Below are 25008 nucleotides of genomic sequence, written 5' to 3'. Positions count from 1 at the left end.
TTGGCAAAGTTTGTGTCGTTGTCTGTGATGATGTTGTGTGGTATGCCATACCGAATGGTGATGTCAGCGATGAAAGTCACAGTAGTCGGACAGTTCAACTTGTTGATTGGCTTTGCTTCTATCCACTTGGTGAATTTGTCCACGGCGACAAGCAGATCAGTCATGCCGCCGCGTGCTGTCTTGAATGGTCCCACCATGTCCAGCCCCTAGACGGCAAAGGGACAGGCAATGGGGATGGTCTTGTGTGCAGAAGCTGGCAAATGTGGCTTGGAGTGGAACTTCTTGCATCCCTTACATTTCTGGACCAGGTCTTTGGCGTCTTCTATGGCAGTCGGCCAGAAAAAACCATGGCGGAAAGCTTTGGCAACAAGTGATCTTGAAGCCGCGTGGTGACCACACTCGCCTTGGTGGATATCCTTGAGGATTGCTTGGCCTTTCTTCGGCTCCAGGCAGCGCTGGTACACACCAGTGACACTGCGCCTCACAAGTTCTTTGTTGACAATGGTGTATGCTGTTGCACGACGTTGCACTTGTTGGGCCGAGATCTCATCGGTCGGCAGCTCCTTGTTCACTAGAAAGTTGAGGATGGGCTGCACCCATGAAGGTGCTGCTATTTCTTCAACTGCAAGGACTGCTACTTGCACGAGGGCGGTTGCGCTGGGACGCGGCGGGTTGGAGCCGGCTGCCGCTTGCTATGTCGATGAAGTCCCCAGGCCGACTGCCGCAGTCCCCGGGCCGGGTGCGACTGCTGCAGCCACCGAGCCGCCTACCGAAGTCCCCGAGCCGGCTGCTGGGGTCCCCAAGTCGGATCCGACTGCTTGACACACGTCTTGAGGAGGTGTTGCAGGGCGACGCCGCCTGGTATTGCTTGCCGGGTGGAGCCGATCCGTGCCAAAGCATCAGCTTGCTCGTTGTCGTTTCGTGGCACATGGAGGAACTCTGTCACACCCAATATGCGATACTATCCTAAATAGACTCGAAGGTCCCACCAAGGATAGAACCGCATATTGACACGCTTTTGCAAGGTGGATATCATTACATCAACATTACATAATAGATCGGGATACATACAAAAGGCCTACAAGGCCACAAGATTACATCAACATCATACAAGAGATCAACATCCGACTACGGATGAAACACAAATAGAAACTCAAACAATATCCACCCTGCTACCCCAGGCTGCCGACCAGGAACCTAACCCAAGATCGACGAAGAAGAAGAAGAACTCCAACACAAATAAACATCGCTCTCACGTCATCATCATCGCATAACCTGTACCTGCAACTATGGTTGTAGTAATCTCTAAGCCACGAGGACTCAGCAATCCCATTACCATGGGTATCAAGACTAGCAAAGCTTAAAGGGTAAGGAAGGGGTAAAGTGCTGAGGTTGCAGCAGCGTCTAAGCAAAGTATGGTGGCTAACTTACGAAACAAGAGCGAGAAGAGGATCTTAACAAGCGGTCGTCACCTAGTAATGATCAAGAAGTGATTCTGAACTCCTACTTACGTCAAACATAACCCAAAAACCATGTTCTCCTCTCGAACAACCCCGAAAAGAGACAATCACGGTTACGCACGCGGTTGGTGTATTTTAGAAGAGTTTACTTCAAGTTTACTACAACCGGATATTAAAAAATTCCCATCTGCCACATAACCGCGGGCATGGCTTTCGAAAGATCAAACCCTGCAGGGGTGTCCCAACATAGCCCATTATAAGCTCACGATTCATGGAGACAATCCTCCATCGCGGGATTTCCGATCAACCTAGGGATCCCGGTGCACAAGACATTTTGACAATGGTAAAACAAAACCAGCAAGACCGCCCGAACGTGCCGACAAATCCCGATAGGAGCTGCACATATCTCGTTCTCAGGGCAGATCCGAATGAGACATCCTACGAGTAGAACCATCCCTCAAGTTTCCCTGAGGTGGCCCCGCAGTCTACTTAGTTCGGACCAGCACTTAGAGGAGCACTGGCCCGGGGGGGCTAAAATAAAGATGACCCTTGAGTCTCCAGAACCCAAGGGAAAGGTATAGGTGGTAGGCAAATGGAAAACCAATGTTGGGCCTTGCTGGAAGAGTTTTATTCAAAGCGAACTGTCAAGAGGGTCCCATACCCCTCACCATGTTAGGGACACAAAATCAAGGAATATAACACCGGTATGACGGAAACTAGGGCGGCAAGAGTGGAACAAAACACCAGGCATAAGGCCGAGCCTTCCACCCTTTACCAAGTATGTAGATGCATTAATTGAATAAGAGATATTGTGATATCCCAACAAAGTTCATGATATCCATGTTCCAACATGGAACAACCTGCAACTGCACCTGCAACTAGCAACGTTATAAGAGGGGCTAAGCAAAGCATAACATAGCCAAACAACGGTTTGCTAGGAAGGGTGAAAAGGTTATAGGTTTTCATGGCAATTTGGGACGCTTGACAACAAGTGGTAGGTAGCGTGACATAGCGATAGCATCGAGATAATTAGCATAGCAATGATAGTAGTGAGATCCAAGGTGACGGTCATCTTGCCTGAAATCCCACTAGGAAGAAGAACGAGTCCATGAAGAAGATGAAGCCACGAAGACGAACCAAAGAAACGAAACGGGAACTATCGAGAAGAAGCACAACCGGAAAGAAGCAAACAACATGGTACATGACCTGATGCACATCCAAGTATGATGCATGACAAGGCTACATGAAGCTACTCAAGGCAAGAGATGATGCATACAAGAACAACACATCAAAGCAAGTTTAAATGAGGCCGGAAACAACATATAACAATTTCGGTAAGTCCTCATATGCAAATTTCGAAATTGGTCCAGATCTGATTAGAACACAATGTTGAAGTTGTTAAACATCAGTTTAAAATGCATCAAGATGATCTACACGGTTTTCTAGTCAAGTTACATATAAAGTTTGTTTAATTCGGAGCTACGGCCTAGAAGATATGACCAAAACAAGTTAAACATGGCATTGATGCAAAATGCATTCAAACATCAAGCAAACACACTCAAAACATGGATGCAACAAGGTAACATGAAACTACAGGCAAAACTAAGCAAGTTTCATATATAGCACACTCAAAACGGAGCAACGATTCAACACATACACATGAAACAAGTTTAAAGGACAAGCTGTCCAAAACAGCAACTAGGCATGTAGCAAGCATCAAAACAATATGCCAAAGCACCTAAACATGAAAAAAAAATGCATGAACATGATGTACAGGTAAAGTCTGACAAAACATGAACACTGAGCTATCTCCAGAAATCACTACAACATGCTTAAAAGGACATGGAAAGATTGCAAATAATAACAGTTCACAGACTTGGTAGAAATCACTGGACATGGCAGAGATAACATCAGGTTGCAATGTTTAGAGCTATCAAACAACATGCTTCGGGAACTTATCATGGAAAACAAAGGCATGGCATGCTAGTACTAAAATTAATTAACAAAACTCCCTTACTGTACTTATTCCAAAGATCAACAGAAAAGATGGTAGCATCCATGCAAACATGGCAAATGATATGACACGATAAGTAGGCATGTTGGTGAGCTTGTACAACTCACCAAAGAGCATTTCATGGCATGTGGAGTCAACCAACAGTAAGATGACATAATGTTGAAGCTACACATGGCAAGAGAAAGTTCATAGGGTGGATGGACCACTAGCAAAACACATGGCAAAACTGAACTTAATGTTAACAGGCTGACAGCAACATTATTTAGCAATTTGAGGGCAAGATTACAACAATCTACGGCACCCTATAATTGCACCCAAAGGCATGGCTTGATAGAGAATCACATGTATAACAAACCATCATTAGTGAACATCTCCAAATTATGCATATAATTGATGGTATAGTCAATCAAACATAGCAACATGATATAGCAGTTTCAGCATTGACAAAACATGAACAACAAGTAGCCCAATTCACAAGCTTGAAGCATTCACTGCAGGGCATATAAAAATATATGGATTGCACCCCTGTAAAGATGGCATGAATATGCTCCTAAAACATGTAGACATCATTCTCAAAGGATGCACACACAAAATGCAACAAAAAAGACAAAACAGCAAGTTATAACAGTCTCAACAGGTTGACATCATATAGCACTCTTGCAATGAAGATTAGGACATCAAGATTTACTCAAAAAAGCATGGAACAATGGAATGAAATGTACAGAATCTCACCATGAACATTTTGATATATCATACATGCAAAACAGAGCTATGAGCAGGAACGTATGGCAGGTCAAAGTTGCACATATAATATGAAAATCCTCGGGACTTGGTGAAAAACTACCTGCGTGAAACGGGATCCACGCCGGGGGTAGCTCGATCTTGCTACAGAATGGCGCCGGCAGAAGTCAACGGCGACGGTGGGGTGGCGTGGGACTCCGGTAGGTGTCGGGCAGCCCGGGAATCTGTGGATCCGGGCATGGGGAATCGATTCCCGGCGACAAGGCGGCTTGGGGCGGCGCGGATGCGTAGATCGGGGCGCCATGGCCGGCGGCGCCCTGGAGTTCTCTGCACAGCCACGGGAGAGAGAGATGAGTACGGGGAGAGGAAGGAGAAGGAGTAGGCGAAGGAGAAGGAGGAGCAGGGCAACGGGGTCCGGCCTGGGGACGGCGGCGGCTCGCCGGCGCGGCGAGGATGGCCGGGGTCGGCACCGAGGCGCTCGGGCGGCGCAGGTGGCTCGGGGTGGCGAGGGAGTGCACCGGCGCTGAAAACAAGGATGGAGGCGGCGGCTGACTGTGGAAATTGAGGAGGGGGTAGGTAGGGGGCCAAAATGGCAGGGGAGGCATCTATATATAGAAAGGGGGCTAGGGTTAGGTGTTTAGAGGAGTTTGAGGCCGTTTCGGAGCCCTCCGATCACGATCAAACGGATCCGGATGCGAGGAGGGGTTAGGTGGGCTGCAAGTGGGCTGGGCTACAAAGAGATGGGTTGAGAAGAGAGGAGAGAGAGAGGCCCGACAGCAGTTTCGGAGACCGAAACATCCGACGAATAAACCGACTATATTGCCGCTATAGTTATCCGTTGGGGCATCAAATGAACTCCCAATGGGATGAAACTTGGCAGGCGGTCTACTGACAACATAACAACAGCCCACGCCAACTTTCATCCCATTCCGAGAACATTTTCCGGTCACTTACAAAAATAATATTTCGGACGTACCGCGGGCGCGTGCGTGTGTGGTTGGGCTCAGAACGGACAGCGGAGAGAACTGGGACACCGGGACGGATGCAAGTTTGAAAAACATGATGATGCAATGCACATGATGACATGGAAAAATGCAACACGCAAGCAAATGACATGTCAATGACAGCGAATAACTGGAAGACACCTGGTGCATCGAACTCGGGGCGTTACAAACTCACACCCTTCAAAGTATCCACTGAGTTGCTGGACGAGGAAGCGGTAGCTTGCCATGTTTGCATCCTTGGCGTCCCAGTTGCCTGATGACTGCTGGACCACCAAGTCGGAGTCTCCATAGCAGAGGATCCGGAGAATGCCGAGTTCCTTGGCAAGCCGGAGCCCGTGTATGAGTGCTTTGTATTCAGCTATGTTGTTGGAGGAGGCAAAGTGAATTTGCAACACATATCTGAGCTTGTCGCCTTTGGGAGAGGTGAGGACAATGCCGGCTCCCAAACCGGTGCGCATCTTGGAACCATCAAAGTGCATCCGCCAATGGGTGGAGTCCGGCGCTGGCGGCAGGTACTGGGTCTCGGCCCAGTCGACAAGGAAGTCGGCCAGTGCTTGGGACTTGATGGTGGTGCGAGGCTGGTAGTAGATGGTGTAGGGGGCCAAATCTATGGCCCATTTGGCCACTCGGCCCGAAGCATCTCGTCTTCCAATGATCTCGGCAAGTGGAGCAGTGCAGACAACAGTGATTGGGTGCTCTTGAAAGTATGGCTTCAGCTTCTTGGCGGTGAAATGCACGCCGTAGCACATCTTCTGATAGTGGGGGTAGTTCTGCTTGGAGGCGGACAACACTTCACTCAGGTAATATACCGGCCTCTGGACTGGTAGTGCTTTGCCGTCTTGCTTGCGCTCCACAACTATGACTGTGCTGACCACCCGGCTGGTGGCCGCGATGTAGAGAAGCATGGGCTCCTTAGCAGTCGGAGCCGCCAGGAAAGGCGGAGTGGTCAACATCTTCTTGAGCTGGAGAAAAGCTTTGTCCGCCTTTTCATTCCACTCGAAAAAAGTGGTCTTCTTCATGAGCTGGTATAGGGGAAGAGCCTTCTCGCCCAGCCGACTGATGAAACGGCTGATGGATGCCACGCAGCCGTTGAATTTTTGCACGTCCAGCAGTCGGGTGGGTACCTCCATCCTCTCGATGGCTTTGATCTTCACGGGGTTGCACTCTACACTACAAAAAAATACACTTCTGTGATGATACGTGTTTGTCACAGTAGGTCACGTTTTCTGTCATGCATTTACATCCATGACAAATTTATGACAGAATGAAGATAGTCATACCTGTGCTGTCGTAGAAGTGTTCCATGACATTACCAAAATTATCATCACGGAAGTGTCCACTTCCATGACGATAAATCACGCGTCACAGAAGTGCTTTCGTCAAGGGTGACCGACATGTGGCATCCACCGTAACGGATCGCCGTTAAGCTATCGGGTCCGGTCTTGGATCCGATAACCCGTTAACAACCCGGGCCAATGGGGATTTTCCACGTGTAAAATTTTGATTGGCTGACGGAAGCACGTGTCAGCTCCGCGTTGGCACAGTGTCACTCATCCAATGGGCGAGATGCGCCTATTATATGTTGACACGTGGACCGGCCCAACAGTGGCCCATAAAGTTTAAATGGGCCGTCCCAACTAAAGTCCCACAAGATTTTGCGGTCCATAATCGGCCAGCCCAGCAAAAGGCCCACGAAATTTTGCGTATCATAATGGGCCGGCCCAGCTAAAGGCCCACGTGATTTTGCGGGCCATAATGGGCCAGCCCAGCTAAAGGCCCGCGAAATTTTGAGGACCATAATGGGCCGGCCAGCTAAAGGCCCAACATTCTCAGTTAAGGCCCGTACGGCTAGTGTCAAATCGGCCCGTCAACGGTCTGTCCTAAACTTGTCATCATCGCGGCCCATGGTCACTTCTGGCCCGTTTACAGTCCGCTAAGTATATGGGCCGAATTACGACCCGGTGTATTTCCGGCCTGTTAAAGGTCCTGCTTCATTTGGGCCCATTTATAGGCCATTGAAACGTTCGGCCCATAAACGACCGTGAAGGATTTGGGTCATATTCGGCCATGTCTGACATTCGGCCTGTTAGAGGCCCACTATAGATTTGGGCCACTTTCGGCCTGTTGTGATTTTCGGCCTGTTAACGTCGGACGAAATCCATTGGCCATATGTGGCCCAACGTCACATCGGGCCCATTAACGGCCCATATAAAAATGATGATAATCTAGCTCGACCGAACTTCCGGCCTGTAAAATGCCCGTGTATTAGGTCGGTGCATTTACGGCCCGTCCGAATTTCGGCCTGTGAAAGATCCGCATCGTAAATGGGCCCAATCTCACTTTCGGTCTTTTAAAGGCCCATATTTTATGGGCTTGAGATATTTACACATGTAAACGGCCTATTGTTACTGAGGGCCCAAATTATGTTTAGGCCTGTTAAAGGCCCACTATGGGCACAGGCCTACCAGAAAAATATGAAATCTTATGCTGATTTAGGCTCAGTATTTTTAGTGGGCTACATGCAAATTTTGGCCCATAATCGTTTTTAGCCCAATTGGAATGGGCCCGACGAATGTTGGCATGTTGGGCTCCAACGAAGCTTTCGGCCGAATACATTACTAAGATAAACCTACACTATACAAAAATAGCGTCGTAATTATTGCAGCCTTTGGCAGCATCATAAATGATGTATCACAACAAAAGCCCTGTTGGCATAAAGTTTACAGTCCTTGCAGATAATAGCACCATCAGATGTATAGAAGCACAGATCATTTGACCTGAGTGCTAATGGTTCAGGCTGTAGAATCTGATGGAGCAGCACGATCTTCACCTTTTTCTGCCATTTCTCTTGAACAACGAAGCGAATGTCTGATAGTCTGGTTTCAAAACCATTCATATCTTGAAGACATTTGTCAACCACTATTCTTGTTTCAAAAACAACGTCCATTAGGGATTGGACTTGTGTCTGGAGCACAGATATATCACTCTGTCTCACAGGAAGATTTTGTTCAGTAGGCGATTTGGACGAGGTTACCTTGACAACCAACCCAGAATTATGCAGGAAGGTGCTTTTTGCACTGTTAGTGGAGAGATACTGATGCACTGCAGCAAGAGGTGACATTGTGCCTGTGGTACCTCGTCAACTTCAGGTGGTTGTGCCTGTTCAATCATTTTTCCATAGCTTCCTGAAAGTTTGAACTTGTAGATTAGTGTACCAGATAAGTTACTAATGAGACAAAAACAAACAAAGTAGGTTACACGTTTATACATAACTTATTTTGGTGAACTATTGTAATACATTAGCATGTATTGTAGTGCCTACTACATAATAAAATCACTTTCGGAACATAAGTCCATGTAGCATGCCTACTGTATTGTCTATTTCCTCACATTCTTTGACATCTAAGGATAAAGAGACATGGTTTAAAGTAGGGTGAACATAGTATGACATCATTCATATCATGGGCAAACAGAAATAAAACAAACAGGCTATTTTATCATTGCGTGCGCACGTGAGCATAACAACTAGAATACAGATCAAGACCAAAAGAATATCCTTCATCTCTTTCAAACCATGTAAGGTGAAATGATACGTTAAGACAACTGTGTATAAAAGTGAACAGAGTAACTGACATTGGTTGCAAACCAGGTAGTTAAATGAACACATCATAGTACCAATCAGTTCAAAGGCAGGAGGAGTAAGGACTTACAACAGCGGCTTGAACTGGTGTGCGCATGCCCTTCATCTTGCTGGTGTGGCAATCCTTGAAGATTTGCACTGCATTCGGTTCAGGTTTTTTGGGTCCGCACAGGCTTTCCTCTGTATTTGGAACAAGTCAATATAGATACGATAATATGGCACAGAAAAAGAAGGAAGTAGCAGCTATTTACAAGAGCCTCGCAGTGTGAAATATAGCTACGAGATCCTGTTGTCTGTTGGAATTTCACTTTAGAACGGTTGGTCTTGTTCTTCAAACAGTTAGCCTAGAAGAAGATACACTTGTAAGGCACATACATAAATACAAGTTCAATATGTGGTCTGATCAAATACATATAGCTTACCTGATACTTTGGATCAGACCAGTGTTTAACGAGGGTTTTCCAGTCTTCATCTGTAATATATTCCACTGGAGATGTTTGGGCGATTTCATTGTTAGCCTTGCCTTCAAAGGGAGATTTTCTAAGGTGGTACCGATACTGTCGCAGACCAGACTGAAAAACATGAGTGCATGCTTGTTTAGTTGCATCATCTTTCGGATCCAACTTGAACCTCATCTATTGAAAAAAGAATGTGAGTCTTATTAGGAGGAAGCTAGAAAGTATGGGACAGAGCAAGACAATATTACTAATTGCGATGAATAACATTACTTACCGATAAACTGGATCCACGTTGGGAGGATACGTGCATGACACCTAACAGCAAAGGCTGCCTCTGATACTAACTTGGCTCACTCTGTAGCATCACGTGGCCTTTTTTTGATTGTGTTAATCTGTCAAGCATTATCCCTGATGGATCTCCATTCTTCCTCCTTTAGATTGTGTTAATCTATCAAGCATTATCCCTGATGTCTGTTTCCGCTTGCGTCATGGTGCTAGTTCAACAACGAATATGGAAAGTGTTAGTGTACATCAAACTGTGAGAGTACATATAAAGGAGCATGCAACTGCAACTTGACTCGGTCAGGTACCGTCTTGGTGTTGATGCTCATGAGGTTCATCTGATCTTGCCAAGTCCTGTTGTGTCAGCAGTGCTTCGGAAGTAGTGTTAGGTGTGAAGGCAGCTTGAGAACTGGCCAGTTCCGGAGCAAACGAACGAGTAACTCGTTGAGACACTCGTATAGTTGAAGCGGATGCTGCAGCTGGTGGAGCAGGTGATACTGTGTTTGTAGATATAGCCGGTGGACTTGGACCTTCTACTACACTATAAGTACCAGCAGAATCTGGACGGCAGATCCTTTTTCATTTCACCCGACGAGTAACACCACTCCCTACTATATTATTTTCCTTGCTCTTTTTTGACTTTGCCATGTCAAGCCGTACCCACAACACAAAAGAATAAAATCGCTCTTCAGAACTCATTGATGCATGATACAGACAAGCAATACTTTGATGTAAGACAACCGTATGAGGATGGAATATGTAAGAAAAACAGGACGACATGACATATTCACAGCTGCGATGTGTAAACTAAGCAGAAGGATTTTCAAGAAAATAGAAGTAATGCAAGCTAGACACCATATGAAAGATGCAACCAATATTACTCTGCCAAGTTAAAAGTGTCTTGTCATAAGTGGCAATTCAAAAAATTAGAAGCAGTACAACGTAGAAATCAATGCAAGATGCAACCACTATCAAACTGCCATGTTAAAAGTGTCCAATCATGAGTGACTGATGCGGGATACACAACAGCAGTACTTTGATGTAAGAACATGGTATGATAGATAGATGTAGTGTATTCTATACATAGAACGCCATGACATATGCACATGTATAACGTATGAACTCAGCAGCTGCAATTTAATCAAAATAGAAGAAATACAGGCTAGACAACATATGCAACATGAAACCAATTATCACACTGTCAACTTAGAGCAAGCACCTGCGATGGTGGAGTACGGGAGATGAACTCATCATGTGGACTTGGAACTTCAACTTCATTAGCAGTAGAAGTAGCAAATCTAGAGAGTCTCTGTTTGCATCGGTGCGGAGGACCACCAACATCCCCTAACTTACTCTTTTCCTTCCTATTGTCTGATATGGCCTTATGAAGTCAAAACCACAAGAAGATGAATAAAATTAGCTCTGCATAACTGGTTGATGCATGATACAGACGAACACTACTTTGATCTAAGGCAAGCGCAGGATAGGAGGATGGAATATATACAAGAAAAGACAGCGTTTCATATTCACACGTACGATAGGAGGATGGAATATGTATAAAAAAACAGTAAGCGGAAGGCATTTCAACAAAATTAGAAGAAACGAAAGCTAGGCACCATATGAACATGCAACCAATATCACTCTATCAGGTAAAAAGTGTCTCGCCGTAAGTGCCATTTCAAGAAATTAGAAGCAGTACAAGCTAGAAGGCAATGCAAGATGCAACCTACATCAGAGTCCCAAGTTAAATGTGTCTTATGGGTAAGTGATCGTTGCAGGTATAAGTTGTAAGCTACGCAGATGCAATTTAACATAATCAGAAGCAATACAAACTAGACATCATACGGAAAACGCAACCACGTATAACAGTTCCAAGTTAGAGCAAGCACCTGTGATGGTGGAGTAGGGGAGATGTGCTCATCATGTACACATATGTTCTAGAAACAGGAACACGTGTCATATTCACAAGCATTATGTGTAAAGTAAGCAGATGCAATTCAACAAAGTTAGAAGCAATACAAGCTAGACATCATACGCAACATGCAACCACATATAATAGTGCCAAGTTAGAGCAAGCACCTGTGATGGTGGAGTAGGGGAGATGTGCTCATCATGTACACGTATGTTCTAGAAACAGGAACACATGTCATATTCACAGGCATTATGTGTAAAGTAAGCAGATGCAATTCAACAAAGTTAGAAGCAATACAAGCTAGACATCATATGCAACATGCAACCACATATAATAGTGCCAAGTTAGAGCAAGCACCTGTGATGGTGGAGTAGGGGAGATGTGCTCATCATGTACACGTATGTTCTAGAAACAGGAACACGTGTCATATTCACAGGCATTATGTGTAAAGTAAGCAGATGCAATTCAACAAAGTTAGAAGCAATACAAGCTAGACATCATATGCAACATGCAACCACATATAATAGTGCCAAGTTAGAGCAAGCACCTGTGATGGTGGAGTAGGGGAGATGTGCTCATCATGTACACGTATGTTCTAGAAACAGGAACACGTGTCATATTCACAGGCATTATGTGTAAAGTAAGCAGATGCAATTCAACAAAGTTAGAAGCAATACAAGCTAGACATCATACGCAAGATGCAACCACATATAATAGTGCCAAGCTAGATCAAGCACCTGTGATGGTGGAGTAAGGGAGATGTGCTCATCATCTATACAGCTACGTTGACTGTCTAGCCTTGCGTTGTCTTGCGAATCTTGTTGGGAGGATGGCGGAGTAGAATCTGTAGAGAACCTCTGTTTTAGTTGCTCAGAAGGACCACCATCATCCAGTGCCTTGCCAATTTCCTTCATCTTTATTGATTTTGCATTGTGAGGTCAAACCGACAAGAAAAAGGAATATAATTTGCTCTTCAGAACTCATTGATGCATGATACTGACGAACACTACTCTGATGAAAGGCAAAGTCATGATACGAGGATGGAATATGTACGAAAAAATGGACGGCTCGACATATTCACACCTATGATGTGGTAACTAAGCACAAGGAACTTCAACAAATTAGATGCACTACAAACTAGACACCATATGAAAGGTGCAATCAATATCACCCTGTCAAGTTAAAACTGTCTCGTCATAGGTGGCGTTCATCAAACTAGAAGCAATACATGCTAGCAATCATATTCAAGACGCAAACCAGTAGCACACTGCCAACTTAAAGGTGTTCCATCATAAGTGACTGATGCAGGATACACAAGAAGAGTAGTTTCATGTAAGAACATGGTGTAAAAGACAGATATAGTATGAACCAAAAACAGGAAAGCGTGTCATATTCACACGTATCATGTGTAAGCTAAGCAGATGCAGTTTACACTAATTAGGAGCAATACAAGCTAGACACCATATGCAACATGCAACCAGATATCACACTGCCAAGTTATAGCAAGCACCTTGGATGGTGGAGTAGGGGAGCGGAGACTTGGACCTTGTAATGCACTATCAGTACAAGGAGAATCGGTACAGATGCTCCGTTTATGTTGCTGCAGAGGACCACCCTCATCGCCTTCCTTACTCTTTTCCTTCCTCTTTCTTGATTTGGCCTTGTCAAGTCAAACCCACAAGAAAAAGGAATAAAATTTGCTCTTCAGAACTCATTGATGCATGATACTGACGAACACTACTCTGATGAAAGGCAAAGTCATGATACGAGGATGGAATATGTACGAAAAAATGGACGGCTTGACATATTCACACCTATGATGTGGTAACTAAGCAGAAGGCACTTCAACAAATTAGAAGCACTACAAACTAGACACCATATGAAAGGTGCAATCAATATCACTCTGCCAAGTTAAAACTGTCTCGTCATAGGTGGCGTTCATCAAACTAGAAGCAATACATGCTAGAAATCATATTCAAGACGCAAACCAATATCACACTGCCAACTTAAAGGTGTTCCATCATAAGTGACTGATGCAGGATACACAAGAAGAGTAGTTTCATGTAAGAACATGGTGTGATAGACAGATATAGTATGTACCAAAAATAGGAAAGCGTGTCATATTCACACGTATCATGTGTAAGCTAAGCAGATGCAGTTTACACTAATTAGGAGCAATACAAGCTAGACACCATATGCAACATGCAACCAGATATCACACTGCCAAGTTAGAGCAAGCACCTTGGATGGTGGAGTAGGGGAGCGGAGACTTGGACCTTGTAATGCACTATCAGTACAAGGAGAATCGGTACAGATGCTCCGTTTACGTTGCTGCAGAGGACCACCATCATCGCCTTCCTTACTCTTTTCCTTCCTCTTTCTTGATTTTGCCTTGTCAAGTCAAACCCACAAGAAAAAGGAATAAAATTTGCTCTTCAGAACTCATTGATGCATGATACTGACGAACACTACTTTCATGTAAGGCAGCCGCATGATAGGAGGATGGAATATGTATGAAAAACAGGACGGCGTGACATATTGACATGTATGATGTATAAAGTGTAAACTAAGCACAAGGTGCTTGAACTTGTTAGAATCAATGCAAGCTAGAAACCATATGAAAGATGAAACCAATATCACTCTGCCAAATTAAAAGGGTGCCCTAACAAATGTATTTGACCAAATTAGAAGCAATACATGGCAACAGGCTAGAAATAATATGCAATATGCAACGAATAAAGGTGACTCATCGTAAGTGATTGATGCAGGATACAGAAGAGAGGTAGTTTCATGTAAGAACAAGGTTAACACATAGATGTAGTGTGTACCAAAAATAGGAAGGCATGTCATATTCACAGGTATAATGTGTAAACTAAGCAGATGCAATTTACCCTAATTAGAAGCATTACAAGCTAGACACCGTATGCAACATGCAACCACATATCACACTGCGAAGTTAGAGCAAGCACCTGTGATGGTGGTGTGGGGGAATTGCGGTCATCAACTAGAGAGCTACGTTGACTATCTTCATTTAGCCTTGCTGTTTCTTGAGAATCATGTGGGGAGGATGACACTGCACTCTTTAAACGAGTATGGCGTCTCACAGTAACCCACCCGGGTGACTGTCTCATCATAAGTGAGTGACGAGGGATACAAAAGAGCATTAGTTTGATGTACGAACATGGTTAATAGACATATGTAGTATGTATCAAAAACAGGAAGGCATGTCATTATCAAAGGTATAATGTGTAAAGTAAGCAGATGCAATTTAACCAAATTGGAAGCAATACAAGCTAGACACCATATGCAACATGCAACCACATTTGACAGCGCGAAGTTAAAGCAAGCACCTGGGATGGTTGTGTGTGGCAATTGAGATCATCAACTGCAGAGCTACGTTTACTGTCTCCAACTGCTTGACACTGCATCCTTTAGAGCGCTGAAACGCTTAGTGCTTATCTTCGAATTACACTGGAGCGACTTCTGTCTTTTCTTTTCAGCATTCATCAACACTGCGTCAGAGTCTGAAATACCCATGCATAAAAAAACAATAGTGTGAGTATGGGTGAAGTGTGTGCACAATTAGTACAGTGTAAAGGTAGCAGATAGCAGGTCGGTGAGAAATAAATGATGGGAGACATATGATAGCTCTACAACATGCATGGCACACTAAATTACTACAGGATTCTATGAAAATAACATTCGACTGAAAACAAATAGGTCAGTCCATTTTTTCTGCACCGTCCGATGTACAAAGAACGGGCAGATCGCCTTCATCTACCTCCAGCCAGTCAGTGTTGACGATCTTCCTCGAAACGGCAGCGACCACCGGCCCAGTCCCCTGCCTGCGCCCTCCCCTCGACCTCACCGCACCGCCGTGCTTGGCACCGCCCCCCGCCAATCCATTCAAGCCCCGCCGACCTCCAGATCGGGCGCAAGCAGCTCCTGCGCCCCACACCCCTATGATAGACACCGATGCGCCGCTTCCCCGGTGAACAGGCGGACTAGGTGCTCCGCGCGCCTAAGCGGGTGCTGCTTCTTTTAATTGCGGTTCGACTGACCCTGAATTGAAATCCAGGCGGGCTACTGACCTCTAGCAAAGGTGAAATAGTAAAGGGAGGAAACCTTGTGCATTTAGTATCACGAAGAAGATGCAGTAAGAAGCGCTCAACTAGTTTCTTTCGTGGGATGAATACGGTGTGAGCAGAGACGTAAGGTTTGCACGAATAAGGGAAGAGGAGTACCTCTTTCTGCTGGCAGTGTTGTGTCCTCCTTCTGTTTTTCCAACGATCTTCTTGTGGTTCGCTGGAAACGAGAAGTTGTGGAGGACGGTGCAGCCTTGGACGAACCCATGGCCAAGTTGTTGAGTGTGGTGCGGTGGCCGTCTGTCGGCGGCGGGGAAGCAGATCCGAGGCGGCGAACGACGGCGTAGCGGGAACAGCTCCGGTGCGGTGGACGGTTGCGACAGTGGAGCGGCAGCAGTGAGGCGCAGGACGGCGTGGTCGGAGTAGTTCTGGTACGGCGCACGTCGGCGTCGGCGTCGTGGAGGCAGCTCTACCTTGGCTTCAGCTGCTAAGTCCTTGAGGGCGTTGCGGTTGCGGTTGCGTTGGACGACGATGTCGGGGTAGCGGCTCCGGCGTGATGGAGGAGGGCGGCGGTGGATTGGGCGCTATGGGGTGGAGGACGGAGGAGGCTGGGGTTTCGCGGCTGGTGGAGAGGGCGTTTTGGCGCCCACGGAGTATGAATGGGGAAACGGAGGGAGGCGGGGAACTAAGGGGGAACAATGTTTCGGTTTGGGACGCGCTTGTTTGAAATTTGGGGAAAGTTACAAACTTTGCCCCCATCTAAAATTTCGGACATATTGCGGGTTGGGGGTAGGACAGTAATCTCAGGTGTCCCAAATGTGGGCGGGATAGATTTCGGCCGAGCGCATGGGTGTTTAGGCGCCCACGGCGTATGAATGCTTCTCGGAGGCGGTTGAGACTGGCGTCTTGGTGAAGTTACAAACCTACCCCGGTTTAGACCTTTGGACATCGGGCCGATAGGCTACACGGGCCAGAGTCAGGACAGTAATTTCCTACCACCAAACATTAGTCTCGCGCGGTTTCGGGTGACCAGAGGCCTATTTGGCGCTTCGTTCAATATTTGGGAGCAGAAGCATTAACGTTTTCGGTTCTCTTGAATTGAACATTCAGGATTTGTCAAACTTCACAAATCTTTACTCTTGAAAATCCTAAAGCTACGATTATTTTGGAATGGAGGTGGTACATTTGAATATACATTGTACACGAGTATATATTAAAAATATGCAACTTACCTCAGTTCATGCATGGTTCCAGATATAATCTCCTTGGTTGCAAAAAAAAGTTAGACATGCGTATGAATATATATAGCATGTTCACAAACGCACAACAAAGATTGATGCCCCCTTTTACATCTGATTTACAAATGCCATTATCTCGGGTTCAAATAGATGAATGCACTTCCTATGAATTCGAATCTTCGAAACCCCCTTTATGTTGAATTCGACATGTATTCTATTTCGTAGCTAGCAATTTGGAATGTATCCATGCAAGTGACAAATGTATAAAGTGCTTCACACTAACAACATGGAGTGCACTAATTAATGTTTATATATGAATTGCAAAAGCATCCATTGCCTGTATTTCAAACCGCTCTCACTCTATGGATCGATAATATGAAATAAACACATGCACATGCTAGAATTCAATAGAGTATGGGTGTCTGATAGACCGATTTTCGTCCATACGCAATTTGCAAAATTCATGATCTCATCCAAAAATAATAATGCCATTTATATTTTAATTTAATGCGTAGAACCGCCTTTTACACGTAGATGCACTATGCCTCGGCCCGTTCTCACAAACGCGCTATATATCTCTCTATCTACCGCATAAGTGCACACACTTTATATGCATCGGCATTTCTCTTTCACACATGCTCACAATCTCTCTCGGGGTGTCGGGGAGTCTCACGCACATGCTCTCTCTGTATCTCTCTCTCTCTCTTTCTGACTACTATGTACCACTCTTTTCACTAATCTCAGTTGGAAAACACTATTTCTCTCACATGCATATATACACACGCACGGTCTCTACTAGCCCTCTATACGCACATATATGTGCCTACGTGTCTCCCGCACGCACATTATCTTTAGGCCTCTCTCGCACACATTGCCCCCCCCAGACACACCTCTCTCTTAGTAGTTGGCAGATATGATTCCATCATATCATTCGGTAGGATATCCCTGACTGTTAGGCTGGATGGTAATACGAGGCAAAGTTTTACCCTAGTTCGGACCCTTGCAGTTGAGGAAAAAGCCTACTCCTGGTACTGTATATTAGTGATAGGGGTGTGTACAAAGTACACGTGAATACCAGGCATTGTGCGTGTGTGTATACTATCGACGAACTAGCCCCCAAGCTTCTATAACATACTGGGGGCCTAGGGTTACAAATCATATATAGTCGGCTTATCACCAGTGGGGATAGAGTCCTCCGCGACTCTGGTAGCTAGCTTCGTGTTGTACGCCGAGTCCTCCACATGGGTCTTCGTATAACGCGTCTCGATCCAACCTATGTGGCGCAGGATGGAACCGACCCATGAGTCCTCATGTTGACCCACCACAACTAGAAATGATGTGCCCACCACACCACACACGCAATCGGCCACTAAGAAAATAAGCATATACAATAGTACAATGTTATACATGAAAGTTAATTGCATGGTGCATCCAAAAATATTTGTTCTGCATTGTGAATGTTTATATATTCTCCTAAAATATTAGTCACGGGAAAGAGAAACGAAGGGCATATCTCTCCTTGTCTCCACCGGACATCCCCTCTTTCTACACCACTTTCACGTACGCACACAAACTATCTCTCGGCCCTCTAAAAGTATGCATGCCCACGACACATTCACGCATGACGGTCACTGTATTTCAAGCTAAAGCACTATACGGTCACTGGAGTTCAGAATATGCTCATTACGGTCACCGTATACATTCTCGTGGTGATCATACGGTATCTAGCTCACGATACGTCTCCGTATTTTCTTGATGACACTGACGGACTTTGCATTTGATGCGTGCTCCGTATTTTGTTGACGACACTTACGGTCATTGTATTTGAAGCGAAAGCACGATATGGTCACTGGACTTCAGAATAAGCTCATCACGGTCACCACATACATTTTGTCGTGCTAACCAACATGTGGTTGGATGGTTAGGAGGACAGTGGTTTCTCGAGCCCACCAGGGTTAAAGTCCAGGTGCTCGCATTTATCCTGGGTTAATTTCAGTATTTTCCGGCGATGTGCGTTCAGTGGGAGGAGACGTTCCACTCGACTACGAGGCACCTATGGTGACTTCGTAAAATCTCAAGATCATATGCTGGCCCACTCTCTCGAAGGTGCTCATAGGGGTAGGGTCTGCGTGTGTGCGCTTATAGCGGTGAGTGCTTGCGCGTATATATGAGCCCTTGCGTCTGTACCGTGTTAAAAAAATACATGTCATGATTATACGGTCACTGGCTCACCCGTACAACTCCGTATTTTGTTGATGACACAATCAATTGACCAGTCAAACGTTCCACGTGGCGCAACTAGTGTTGCACCATCGGGCGCGTAACCGTGGGGCCCACCTGTCAGCCCGTATATGAAAGAAAGAAATGGTAGTTTGAGTCTGTACTGTGTTAATAAAATACATTTTAGGGTGATCATACGGTCACTGGCTCACCATACAGCTCCGTAATTTGTTGATGACACGATCAATTGACCAGTCAAACGGTCCACATTCAGCAGCGGACATTACCATAGGGCCCACCCATCAGCGCGTATATGAAGGACAGAAATGGTAATAAATTAGTGGTCTGTGGGTACTCGAAGTCATGAGACCTCTGGTTGGCAGTCGCCGGCGGTGGGGGGCACGTTGATTGGGCGGTGGGGTGGGAATCGCCGGATAAAAAGCTCGGCGCGGGGGGGGGCTAGAGGGATGGCCGGTGCGGCGGCGGACCGGCGGTGAGGAGTGGTTTCGGGGGCGGGCGGGGCGGCGCGGGCCGGCCGCGGGCGGCGTGGGCCGGCGGTTCGGCCGGTGGTGGCTGGCGGCTCAGGGGGTGGAGTTTGATGATAAACTGCAGGCCCTTGATTTCGTATCCAACGGCTGGAAAATCTAATGACCAGAGATGAAAAAGTCAGTCGACTGACATGTAGCCTCACCCCGCACGTACACATGCACGCACGCAAGACACGCACGCATGCAGGCGTGCAACACTGACACGTACACATAACGAACACACGCACGCATGCAGGCGTGCAACACTGACGCGTACACATGCACTCACGAACACACGCACGTACGCACACATGCATGCAACACTGAAACGTACCCTTGCACGCACGCAACACTCGCACGCCTGCATGCACACAGCACACGACGCAAGACACACGCTCAACCTATACGTGCATGCACCCTTTGTTAAGGACATGGATTGTTACGGGTATTAATCAATCTTATCTGTGATAAGCAGAACATTGATGTTTGTAGCGGTCTTTATGAATCACAACGTATCGAACGGGCTATCAACATAGTAGGATTATCTACATGAAAAGGATGACGTCACACTCAATGAACATTCATCGGTTTATGAAATGCCCGGTTTTGACCGCCCTGGCCCACCAAAGGTTCCTCTGATGTGCGCTGCCTGCGTTGGGTCACTGACATGCAGGCCATGTACCCAAAGAGCCCACACGTCAGTGGAAGAACGGCGCGCTGTCCTACGTCAGAGTCGAGGGCACCACTCGCTGCACGCCCGGCTGAACACGCCTCCTTGGCGCATTCAAACGCCTCCATAAAACCCGCCCGTTGAGGGAGTCCTGGATTAGGGGGTCCTCGGACTACCGGACTATATACTTTGGCCGGACTGTTGGACTTTGAGGATACAAGATTGAAGACTTCGTCCCGTGTCTGGATGGGACTCTCCTTTGCGTGGAAGGCAAGCTTGGCAATTCGGATATGTAGATCTCCTCCCTTGTAACCGACTCTGTGTAACCCTAACCCCCTCCGGTGTCTATATAAACCTAAGGGTTTAGTCTGTAGGACAACAACAATCATAACCATAGGCTAGCTTCTAGGGCTTAGCCTCTACGATCTCGTGGTAGATCAACTCTTGTAATACTCATATCATCCAGATCAATCAAGCGGGAAGTAGGGTATTACCTCCATTGAGAGGGCCCGAACCTGGGTAAACATTATGTCCCCCGCCTCCTGTTACCATCCGCCTTAGACGCTCAGTTTGGGACCCCCTACCCGAGATCCGCCAGTTTTGACATCGACATTGGTGCTTTCATTGAGAGTTCCACTGTGCCGTCACCTTAAGGCTTGATGGCTCACTCGATCATCGGCAACGATGCGATCCAGGGTGAGGTTTTTCTCCCCGGATAGATCTTCGTATTCGGCGGCTTCACACTGCGGGCCAACTCGCTTGGCCATCTGGAGCAGATCGAAAGCTATGCCCCTGGCCGTCAGGTCAGGTTTGGAAGCTTAAACTATACTGCCGACATCCGCGGAGACTTGATCTTTGACGGATTCGAGCCCATGTCAGGTGCGCCGCACAGTCACGACGAGCATGACTTAGCTCTGCCGTCGGACGGTGTTCGGGAGATCGCACCTGTGGCTACTCCAGCCCTCGATCCGGAGCCGATTGCGCCGTCCGAGGACGGGTGGATGGACCCTGCCTCAGAGGCCGCACACTCAGTGGCGATAGAGCCGAATACTGACTTCACCTCCTATGAAACCTGTGTCACCGGACTCTTGGACTCGTCCCCGACCATGGGCTCCAAACCGCCTATGTCAGTGCCTATCGAATCTGATTGGGCACCGATCATGGAGTTTTCCTCCGCGGATATCTTTCAGCACTCGCCCCTGGGCGATGTGCTAAATTCATTAAGGTCTCTCTCCTTGTCAGGAGGCCCTTGGCCGAACTGTGTCCAGCTTGAGTGGGAAGCGGACGACAAAGAAATTCGTTCCCCACCCACCACCCACTTAATAGCCACTGTCGACGACTTAACCGACATGCTTGATTTTGGCTTCGTAGACATCGACGGTATGGACGACGATGTAGGAGAAGAACAGGAACCACCGCCCCCAGGGCGCTGGACTGCCACCTCGTCATATTATATATACATGGTGGACACCCCCAAAGAAAACAATGGCAATAAGGCAATGGAGGATAATCCCCTCGAGAAGCAATCTAAGCACCGGTGTCATCGGCGCCGCTCTAAGCCCCGCCATAGCAAAAGCAGCGATACCGGCACAAGAGACAATAACGCTCCGGATAGTGCCGAAGGCGAAGACAATCCCCTCCAGCCAGACCTTGAGCGGGAGGATGGGCAAGCTAGCCCTAAGGAACAGGCAGCAGACGGAGAATCAGAGGATGACAATTACATGCCTCTCTCCGAAGACGAGGTGAGCCTCGGCGACGAAGAATTTATCGTGCCTGAGGATCCCGTCGAACAGGAGCGCTTGAAGCACCGGCTTATAGCCACAGCAAAAAGCCTAAAGAAAAACCAACAGCAACTTCAAGCCGACCAATATCTGCTAGCAGATAGATGGACTGAGGTCCTGGCGGTCGAGGAATACGAACTCGAGCGCCCAACCAAAATTTACCCAAAGCGCAGGTTGCTACCCCAACTCGAGGAGGAAGCATTAAAGCCTACGCTTCCAGCGTATGATGCGGCTGACCGGCCACCTCGTGCACGACACAAAGCGGCATATCAGGCCGAAGTCCAGCCTGCACCCTGTCGCCAGTTCAACAAAAATACTAAGGCCCGGGGTAATACGAAGGACCTGCGAGACGTATTGGAAAACAAAGCAGGACATGCAAGATCGATCTATGGATCGCGGGGGGGGGGGGCGCCTCAACGCGTGACGACAACCGTCGCGCCGGATACACTACAAGCAAATCCGGCTGGGCCGAACACAGCAGACAAGACTCGTACGAACTACGTCATGATATAGCCCGGCACAGAGGCGCCGCAGACCCCCTATGCTTCACTGATGAAGTAATGGATCATGAATTCCCATAAGGGTTTAAACTCGTAAACATTGAATCATATGACGGCACTACAGACCCTGCGGTATGGATAGAGGATTTCTTCCTCCACATTCACATGGCCCGCGGGGATGATCTACACGCCATCAAGTATCTCCCGCTAAAATAGCTTGCCGGCAACTTCCAGAGCACTTATGTGCGGCCACCGGATGCTGACAATTTAAGTCACATAACACAACAGCCCGGAGAGTCAGTCAGGAAATTCTGGACTCGGTTCCTAACTAAAAAGAACCAAATCGTCGACTGTCCGGATGCCGAAGCCCTAGCAGCCTTTAAACATAACATCCGCAACGAGTGGCTCGCCCGACATCTCGGCCAAGAGAAGCCAAAATCGATGGCAGCCCTCACAACACTCATGACCCACTTTTGCGCAGGCGAAGATAGCTGGTTGGCCCGTAGCAACAACACAGCAAGCAACCCTGGCAATTCAGATGCCAAAGATAGCAATGGTAGGCCACGGCGCAATAGACACAAGCGCCGCAACAACGGCGACAATGCCGAAGGTACGACAGTCAATGCCGGATTCACCGGCTCTAAATCCGGTCAGCGGAAAAAGCCGTTCAAAAGAAGCAATCCGGGCCCGTCTAGCTTGGACCGCATACTCGATCGCTCGTGTCAAATTCACGGCACCCCCGATAAACCAGCCAACCATACCAACAGAGAGTGCTGGGTGTTCAAACAGGCCGGCAAGCTGAATGCCAAAAACAAGGAAAAGGGGCTTCATAGCGACCATGAGGAGGAGCCCCGGCCGCCGAACACAGGAGGACAGAAGAAATTTCCTCCCCAAGTGAAAACGGTAAACATGATATACACAACCCATATTCCCAAGCGGGAACGGAAGCGTGCACTGAGGGACGTCTATGCGATGGAGCCAGTCACCCCAAAGTTCAACCCATGGTCTTCTTGTCCGATCACCTTCGATCGTAGGGACCACCCTACCAGTATCCGTCATGGCGGTTCCGCCGCATTGGTCCTGGACCCCATCATTGATGGATTTCACCTCACTCGAGTCCTTATGGATGGTGGCAGCAGCCTGAACCTGCTCTATCAGGATACAGTGCGCAAAATGGGTATAGACCCCTCGAGGATCAAACCCACCAAAACCACCTTTAAAGGTGTCATCCCAGGTGTAGAGGCATGTTGCACGGGCTCAATCACACTGGAAGTGGTCTTCGGATCTCCGGATAACTTCGGAAGCGAGGATTTAATCTTTGATATCGTCCCCTTCCGCAATGGCTACCACGCACTGCTCGGGCGAACCGCATTCGCCAGATTCAATGCGGTACCGCATTGTGCATACCTCAAGCTCAAAATGCCAGGACCTCGCGTGGTTATAACAGTTAATGGAAACACAGAGCGCTCGCTCCGCACGGAGCACAATGCGGCCCTCGCAGCAGAAGCGCAAAGCAGCCTTATTAGGCAAATCGCCAAGTCGGTGAAAAAGACCCCAGACACCTTCAAGCGAGTCCGGAGTACCCTGCAAGAGGATCACCAGACACGTTTAGAGCTCGCCTAGCAATCCAGCCTCCGTCCTAGTCCCAGTCAAGCGGCGAAATTTGTGCCGCGCGTACATAATTACGCACTCAAGATACCATGGGCATAAGCGGAGGCACGACCATGGCACGGCCCACAATGCGGCTCAACCGCCTGAGGACCCGTATACCTTTAACATTTTCTTCCTTTCAGGCCCCTATTATTTGAAGGCCCTCTCCGATCGTCTGATTATCGGACCCGTCGCAGGAAGGAAACACCAAGGAAGCAAGAAGCTTTGACGTACAAGGGAATCCACAGGTGGTCTCTGATAACGATCGATATACCTGTTTTGCATACCCACACGCAGCTTGCCCTCGGATAGGACACGTCAAATAGTCCTATTTTTTACTTATTGCAATATATGTATGCATACGCTTTGACGTATCATTTAATAAACGTACAACATTAGTTCATTATTGCACTCCTTTATCTTTTTTTCCTGTCTTCTTATTTACGAGAAATTGCACCCGTACATTCTGATACGTCCAGTGCGCCAGGGGCTTCAGGGTACCCCATAACACGGCAAGAAAAGTCCGAACACTTTCGACAGTGCGGCACCCCAAACTTATAGCATTATATGAATCAGCTCCGAATCATGTCTTGGGTCAATAGTTGGGTTTGCCCGGCTCCCATGTTTTGGTACCTTACGTTCCACTATATCGGCTAAGGTAGCGCTAGGAGAACTACTGCGATTGTGTCCCGGTTCTACCAGACGAACACCTCAGTAGAGAAAGCCGAAAACTGACTGTCATGATGAGGCGAGAGCTGGTCGCTGTTCGAGAGGTCTCAAATCCTTAAAGATTTTTTCTGCTTCGGGCGAGGAGTCAGCCTTGTCT

The sequence above is a fragment of the Triticum aestivum genome, chromosome 4D (genome assembly GCF_018294505.1).
Source record: "Triticum aestivum cultivar Chinese Spring chromosome 4D, IWGSC CS RefSeq v2.1, whole genome shotgun sequence".
NCBI lineage: Eukaryota > Viridiplantae > Streptophyta > Magnoliopsida > Poales > Poaceae > Triticum > Triticum aestivum.
Note: the sequence above shows the minus strand (reverse complement) of the source record.